A 6,037-nucleotide genomic window follows, 5' to 3' on the forward strand; every position below is an offset into this window, starting at 1 on the left:
GCAACCGGGGGCTGTTTTGGGTTGGATAATTAAAAACTATTTTGAACCTTGAATTGGAGGTTTATTTTCTGGAAAAATGATATTTCTTATGAATATGTTAACACATAAAAATTTCATGATTTAATTCAAAGTATAAGTATTTTTAGAAAAATAATCATTTAAGGTTGTTTACATAATGGAAAATGATTAACTTCATAAGTTTCACCAAAGTTTGACCTATGACCTGTGATTTCGAATACAAACTAAGGTATTTAGAGTTCATAGTCTTAAAGAGGGACTCGATCCAAGGAAGTGGCAAGTTGAACCAACGAAAACGGAGTTGTAACGAAAAAACTATGACCAAAACAAAATCGGATATCCAAAACTAGTTTAGCCACGAAAATAATTGGAGAAAAATTAAATAAATCACATCTTTTAAAAATAACATGATATTTTATATATATGTATTCATAATTTAATTTTATATGGTTCAGGATCACCCGTAGACAATACGAGAAGATTAATTATAAGATCCCATGATTGTACGCAACACGTCATTTGACAACACCGGTACTTTATGTACGCAACACGTCATTTGACAACACCGGTACCGTGGGTCAAGATTAATCTCGACCAATACATATACGATGGGAGTTTTATTTATTTCACTGGGGGTTTATTAAACACCTAAATATGAACCATTAAAATTGAATTACTAACATCGAGCTGCTAACTACGGACTAAGGAATTATTAAAAGTATTAAAAGTATAACAAGTATATATATGTGACGATTGTTTAAAAAGAAAAGGTATTGATATATTATATATGGATAGGTTCGTGATATCAATCGGAGACCAAGTCGAAATTACATATCTTCAAGGCAAAGTGAGTATATAGTCCCACTTTTAAACTCTAAGTATTTCGGGATGAGAATACATGTATTTTATGTTTTACGTTATGGACACAAGTAACTGAAAAATATATTCTACGTTGAGTTGTACCACTGGCATACTTCCTTGTAGCTTGGTAACTATAATTTACAGCGGTATTGTAAACGCGAATCCTGTTGATAGATCTATCGGGCCTGACAACCCCAACCGGACTGGACGACCAGTATTCAACGGTTGCACAGTACTTCGTTTCGTGACTACACTTGGTACAGTGTAGTAAGATTTCATAATAAAGGGAATATGCGACGTGATTGAATGTTAAGTATGGTTACCAAGTGCTCAACCACTTAGAATATTTTTATTTAAAATGTTTATATATGAAATCTTGTGGTCTATATTTATATCGCTGCCGGCATTAAACCTATATCTCACCAACTTTATGTTGACGTTTTAAAGCATGTTATTCTCATGTATGAATTAAGTCTTTCGCTGTGTATTAGCTCATATTAAAGATACTATTTGGGACCATTTAAGCCAGGATTCAAGAACGTTGCATTCGAGTCATTGAAGATCATTAGAGACTATTACTAAGTAAATGACAGATTAGGTCATTTGGATATTATGAAGTGTTAGGCGAACATGTCAACTTTTGATGTAATGATAGATTGCCTTTTAAGAATAAATGCAACGTTTGTAAAATGTATCATATAGAGGTCAGGTACCTCGCAATGTTATCATATGTTATTGTATTCGTCCCTATGGATTGGGTCGGGTCGTCTCAGAATCAACCAATTAGCCATCATCAATTCTGGATGAATTGGGGATGGGTTCGTAGTCTACTAGATCATTAGAAACAAGAAGAAGGTGATCCCTTCCATCCACCGATTTTTCCTCTTGACGAAGAACCCGAAGCACTTACCGGTAAACCAGTCCGAAACACCATCTTCACCCTCATTTCCTGAATATCTCGCCACGATCATATTCTATCTAAAATTCTAAACCTTATTCATTCGCTCGTTCCAACCGCCAATCATCCCGGAGTAATAGAAGAAGTCAACGAGCTTCGTGCTCGACTAATCAATTTGGAGAATATGGTGCAAAACTTACCAGCTTCAGCAACATCACCAACAACAACAGTACCACCAACATTAACACCAGTACCACCAACAACCCAAGTTTCAACAACGCACGCCTCAACATCTCATTCTTTACCTCGAGTATAATCATCGTTCTACGTATCGTTCCACATCAATTATCTTCGTTCTTCATGGCGATTATGTAATCTCTAATGTTTTAGAGATTATGTATTCTAGTTCTAACGGTAAATCAAATGAGATTAATATTATATTAACTCATTAAATCTATGATTACATCTGAAGAAAATATATATGTAAGTATATTTTCATAAAGATTGTAATTAAAAATTCTTTCGTACAAACTGTTAATGGTGAAAATATTTTAACGGGTAGGTAATACCCGAGGAATATTTAGATTTCACATTAATAAGTTACATTGTACATTCTTCGAATCTAATTCAACAGTCATTTACTATCCTACTTACATCCACAAGATATACGAATCCGTTCACCACAAAATAACCATTTTCATTCAATTTCATATTTGGATTTTGACTTACCAGAATCCAACAAGTGGCATAATGAAGAAAACATTGGACAAAAATAAAGTTTGTTAGAAATAAACAAATTAACTATGAGAATTTTTTTAAGAAACCACGCTGACAAAATCCTAGCTAACTGTTCCTAGCTAACTGTTAATTCCTTATTACATTTAATTATCGCAATTTAATTCTCGCAATTTTATTTATTGTCATTTAATTTCTGTTATTTATTTTACGCACTTTAAATATCGAGACACGTATACAAGGTTTTGACCTATTGTAACATCACGCGTTTTTCCGTTAAATTTATTTTAACACCGTCTTTTTTTTTAAATAATATCCCTCGTTATTTAATTTTAACGTCACCCGTTTACACGAGCGTTTTAAAATATTCGTTTGGTTAATTTCCGCACCCGCTTTGAAACTCGAGGGACCAAAGTTGCAAAGGGGCCTAACTAGTGACTAGGTCAACTAGTCAAACCCCATCTCATCCATTCATTATCACCACCCACCTTCATCCTTCCCTTTCTCTCTACTTCTCATTTTTGAACACAAACCCCAACTTCATAAAATCATCATCTAAATTCGGGATTGGAAGCAAACTTCAAAACAAATTACATTTTCGTGATCCTCTCTTCATCCTCTACATTTTGATACAAATTTCATCAAGTTTGGGTAACTTTCTAAAAACTCTAGATTTCTATAAATTCGTGTTTTTGACTTGAAATTGTGTTAGTTAGTGTCTATGGCTCGTGTCTAGCATGAATATATGTTTTGTTTGCTCGATTTGTTGATTTGAGTAACTAGTTTGAACTTTTGAAGTGGGTTAGCTTAATCTTTGATTTTGGATGATTAAAAGTTGTTTAATTGTTAAAGTTCATGTTTTAATTGTGTTACTAGTATCATTAGCTACATTTTGATGTGTAGGTTGATTAAGAAAACTTCAAAAACCCGATTAAGGATTTTGTGATGTTTGACTAGGGTTTGATAGTTCTTGACATGAACTTTTGATGCTTGAATGCCATGAAATGTTAATTGTTAGTGTTTAGTAGTAATGTATGCTTCATTACCTTCAAAACGGCATATCATATGTGTGAATTGGATTCCCGAAACTTAAAATGCGATTGATGAACTTGAAACTTTGAAAATGGACTTTTATTGATCACTTAATGAGATTTCGGCTATTGTAAATGATGTTTGTGATTGATGAATTGTGTTTAGTTGTAATCCTTGTAAAAATACCTTTCCGATGATATAAGACACATGTTTTGGGTGTTTGCGGGTCAAGAATTGGGTTGGAAAGAGTTTTGGTTCGCGCATACTTTGAAAAACAGAAAAGGGTCTGCCCAGATGGTGGAGCGGCGCGCCCCATCCCCGCGCGGCGCGCGAACTGGCCTGGCCAGATTCTGCTCATTATGTCCCTTTTCACGTGAAATGTTTGACTAGCTATCGACCTCCGATTCACATGAAACTTGTTCTAATATACTTGTATATGAATAAAAACCTCAGAAAAATAGTTCGGGACCCGACCCGAACGTGTTGACTTTCGTTGACTTTGACCGACCAAAGTTTGACTTTTTGTAAAACTTAACCAAATGATTATGCAACCTTCCTAACTTGTTTCTGTACTTGTATCTTGCATGAAACTTGACAATTTGATTCACATGCTACATAATCGAGTCGTAACGAGCCATAGGACTAATTGAACACATTTCACCCGACCTTGTGTATTAACCGGTTAATTGATACAACTTATTTGTTTAGGTCAAGGCTAAGCAACTATCATGCACACGTTTACTTGTGAAGTACTTTTATACACGTGCACTCGAGGTGAGATCATAGTCCCACCTTTTCAACAACTTTTTATACTTTTAAATTGTGGGCTGAGAAACATATACTTTGTTACATTTTGTACTACTTACTTTTATACTTTGAACACAAGTACAAGGAAAACAAACATTCCACAGCGAGTTAGAACAAAAATCCTCAATTCGATTATCATTAGTTACACTTGCAGGGTGTAAGCGAGAACTTATATTGTGTGGCCATACGGGTTTGACAAACCCTCATTACGGACGGTTCGCTACCGTCTACGGATGAAATATATTTTCGAGAAACAGTGTATGTTCTAACACTATTGTGATGGGGTTCTATGGAAGGAAACGTTAAGTCTTGATAATTGGGTGCTCGCGAACAATACTTTTAGAATGCAAACGATTATGATAATCAACGTTATGGGAATACTAAATCTTGTGATTCAAAAACAACGTTTATTACAAACACCTATGATTTCACCAACGTTTTTCGTTGACAGTTTTCTATATGTTTCTCAGGTTCATACTTGGCTATTTGATACATGCTTCCGCGTACACTCATACTTGCTTGGAGTCGAGCATACATGCATACACTCTGATTTCTTGCTTGGGGTCAAGCATACATACATACATACGCTAGTGTTAGCACCTTTGGATTCAAACATATTGTTTACATACTTACGCTATTTATAGCAACTGAGATTTTCAACTTATATTATGTCGCAAGTTATGTCATTTATACTTTACAATTTTTGTAATCTTAAACTTGTTGTCGAATTGTTTGTAAACTAAACTTTGCAAGTCTTGTACGTTTCAAATGAATGCGACATAATTTTGGTCAAATGAGTCTCATATAGGGACTACGACCACGTTCCGGGACCTCAGTTAGTGACGCCGTCAATGACGATTTTGGTCGGGTCGCCACAGATGGTATCAGAGCGTTGGTTGTAGGGAACTAGGATATGCATTAGTGTGTCCGACAGAGTCGTTAGGACGCATTAGTGAATCTAGACTACAACCGGATAGTTAGCCATTTCATTCTGACATACATTTGCTATAGATAGCACTTACTTGAATACTTGTGCATTATACTTGAATCATTCTTAGGCAAACTTTTTAATGGTACCCAACCTTCATCATACGAACTCGTATTTCGCCACTTTTTGGTAATACACGTGAATTCAAGGTTTATACGCGTACGGATGACCACGACTTCGTTAGTCACTCTAGTTCGGGAATTCTGACTCCTTGGTTGTTATCCACCCCGTCTCAGCTTACTATACACAAGTGTTGTAAAGTTACCACCACCACTCTAGATGAGTATCGTCATCACTATTTATCACTACGGTTGCGTACTACTCGTTATCATGACTCGTTACTCTTTTCATACCTAAATACATTATTGTCTGACTCGAACCGCATTGACGTGAACAATCATTTATACACTTCCCTCGGGGAACGCTTCCTTAGAGTTGCAGAAATTCTTTCGATTTAATACGAGTCACGTTTGAGACGTCGTTACACTTTGTTCATTCTAGATCTTCACAGTTACACGAACTTGAATCTATGGAGTGATGTGGGAATGGAGGTATGAGTTAGCGTAATATAACTACACTCGATCAACGTAGCTATATTACAGTAAGACATACCAAAGTTCTAGTGACACGTGATGGTGGTTAGACTCGATCAACCTAAACACCACCATGTGCCATGTACATGACTTCATCTATTCATG

The sequence above is a fragment of the Rutidosis leptorrhynchoides genome, chromosome 7 (genome assembly GCF_046630445.1).
Source record: "Rutidosis leptorrhynchoides isolate AG116_Rl617_1_P2 chromosome 7, CSIRO_AGI_Rlap_v1, whole genome shotgun sequence".
NCBI lineage: Eukaryota > Viridiplantae > Streptophyta > Magnoliopsida > Asterales > Asteraceae > Rutidosis > Rutidosis leptorrhynchoides.